We start from the raw sequence: 2,932 nt of genomic DNA, 5'->3' as shown, positions 1-2,932 counted from the left end.
GTCTATTAATTAAGTTAGATAAAATGGGAATCAGTGGGAGAATGTATAATTATATACTAGACTTTCTGTCACAACATACAATAAGAGTCAGAGTTGGTAATGGAATAAGTAAAGAGCATACAGTGGAAAGTGGAATTCCTCAAGGGAGTGTTATTAGTCCTATACTATACTCAATATTATGGTTAATGATATATTTGAAAAATTGGGGGAAAGAAATGAAGGGCTGTTGTATGCAGATGATGCGGTCATATGGAAAAGGGGACGCAACATAGCATACATTGTTGTATAAAATTATCCTATGGGTTGTAGACATCATGATGAGAGATCGAGTTTGAAACTGTAAAGCATGTATTCATATAACCTTAATCATAATCAAGTAATACACTGAAGTTATTCCTAACAATAATACTTTTATAACATTTTAAATGACAAGTTTAACTAATACTATTACATACTGCAGCAATTCTACCAGAATTCCCCCTACGTGCGCTCTGTATCCCAATGTCTCTGTTTGCTGCCCTGTGTCTCATTTTGTTGCACTGTGTCTCATCCTGCCTTAGCCTAGGCCTTTTGAAGAAACCAAAGTCGGCCTTGAAGCTGCAAGATAACGCGTACACAGGGCGAGCTCTACTCATAACAACCAGTAGGAGAGTGCAGGGGGGCGAACGATATTTAACCCATGCACAATGTATGACCTGTGATCACTCTATACTGTACACCCCTGAACTTTCTGTAAACTTAAGGTGAAAAGTTTGTTCGGGGTAGTGTTGTGTCAGCATTTTGGAGGGGTATAAGTAAGAGAGTTCTACCTTTGTTCGGGAGTGCGATCGTGCGATCGTGCGATCCACTCAGGCTTTGCGCTAGTCATTAAAGGAATTTTTGCACGAAACTCTGCCGGACTTTTAAGCCTTCTTTTTGGGACAAGTTTTTGACCTCAGCACTTATAATGGTGTATTTTTGTTACGTTGTAGGCAAGATATTTGGACTTAATTTCTGGCCCGAGTCTGAATATCTGCCACGACAACATAACCACAGCTATTCAAAAGGACATACAAGTGTTAGAACAATGGGGTATTGATTGGGGATTTAAATTTTCCATTCCTAAAACAAAGGTCATGTTCTTTACCAGAAAGAAGATTCCAGAAAGATATAAAATTATGCTGTATAAACAATCAGTAGAAAGAGAGAAGAAATGTAAATATTTGGGGATGTGGTTAGATGAAAGACTTACATGGAAGTATCATATAGAACATGTTGAAACAAAATGTAAAAAGGTTCTAAATCTAATGAGGATGATCACTGGACAGTGTTGGGGTGCAGATAAACAGTCTTTGCTGTACATTTATAAAGCTTTAATAAGATCTAATATAGACTATGGATGTGTTGTTTATAGTTCAGCATGCAAGACTTCTCTAAGGAAACTTGAGAGAATTCAATTCAAAGCGATAAGAATTGCATTAGGAGCTATTAAAACAACCCCCACAAGTGCATTATTAATAGAATCAGTGGAGTCTCCATTCAGTTTAAGGTATATTAAGCTGTCCCTAACATACTGGGTTAGGCTGATGGGAAGTGTTAATAATCCAGCAATATCAGTTCTTAGAGATTGCTGGGAGTACCAAAAACAATCAAAAGGGTTTGTTTGGAACATCAACAGTATAGCAGAACAATATGGAATTAAAGAACTAAAATTTAGTCCTTCATTGGTTTTAAGTGCTGTTCCCCCATGGATTCTCCCATCACCAGAGGTTAACAGTGAATTACTGAAAGGTAAAAAAGAGTATCCAAATGCCCAAAGTTTTGCAACATACTGCCAGGGATATTTAAAAACATCATTCTATGGATATGTTCATATATATACTGATGGATCAAAAGATCCACAAAATGGGCATTGTGGTATTGGAATGTATATCCCAGAATTTAATAAAAGAGAGGGATATAGATTAAATAACTGTTTATCTGTATATTCTATTGAAATGACTGGGTTAATAACAGCCCTTAGGTGAATTGAAGAGGTTAAGCCATTGAGAAGTGTAATCTGTACAGATTCCATGGCAGCTTTACATAGCCTAGACACAGGTCATTCATCAAGGGATGACTTAATTATTGAAATAAAATATTTCTTATTACAGCTCAAGAGCCTTGGAATCAGTGTTCAATTGTGTTGGAATCTAATTGTGTTGTGTTGGAATTTAATTGTGTTGGGTTCCAGCTCATATAGGCATCAGAGGAAATGAAGAGGCGGATACGATTGCAAAAAAGATGTTGGAAAACAAATATATAGGAATTAACGTTCCAATGGGAAAGGGTGAAGCCAAATCCATAATTAAATCTGAAATTATACAAAAATGGCAAAGAGAATGGGAGACAGAATTTAAGGCTGGACGCTACCCTAAAATTCAGAAGAATGTGCAGGGAAAAGGGTTACATCACTGAGTTTAAACAGAAGGGAAGAAGTGGTCTATACCAGACTTAGATTAGGACATACAGGTTTGAATTCTACTTTACAGATAATAGGAAAGGGAAATGGTTTATGTATGGAGTGCCAAGACAATGAAGATGTGGAGCATGTACTGTTTACTTGTGAGAAGTATAATGATAATAGAGTGGTCTGGCAGGACATGGAAGGGGAGAACTCAATTCATGACATAGCCTACTTGAGGAAAAGGCCATGACAAGGGAGAGACTTAAAGCTTTATTTATTTATCTTAATAATACTGGTATAATGAGAAGAGTTTGTTTTGTTTTGTTTTATTTTGTTTTTGTTTTGTTTATTTTGAATTAACATAAGCCTAGACTTTATGACGTTCATGGTATTACACACTCCTGTACAGTTGGTGGCGGTATACTTCAAAAAAGTCATCTGCCAAGAAACAGAAGAAGAAGAAGATAAAACCCTAAAAAGAAGAAGAAGAAGAAGAAGAAGAAGAAA

Source organism: Alosa pseudoharengus, unplaced genomic scaffold (assembly GCF_046254945.1).
Source record: "Alosa pseudoharengus isolate Yale_2024_CS ecotype anadromous, Long Island Sound unplaced genomic scaffold, YU_APseudo_1.1 YU_APseudo_1.1_scf_1, whole genome shotgun sequence".
Classification (NCBI taxonomy): Eukaryota; Metazoa; Chordata; class Actinopteri; order Clupeiformes; family Clupeidae; genus Alosa; species Alosa pseudoharengus.
Note: the sequence above shows the minus strand (reverse complement) of the source record.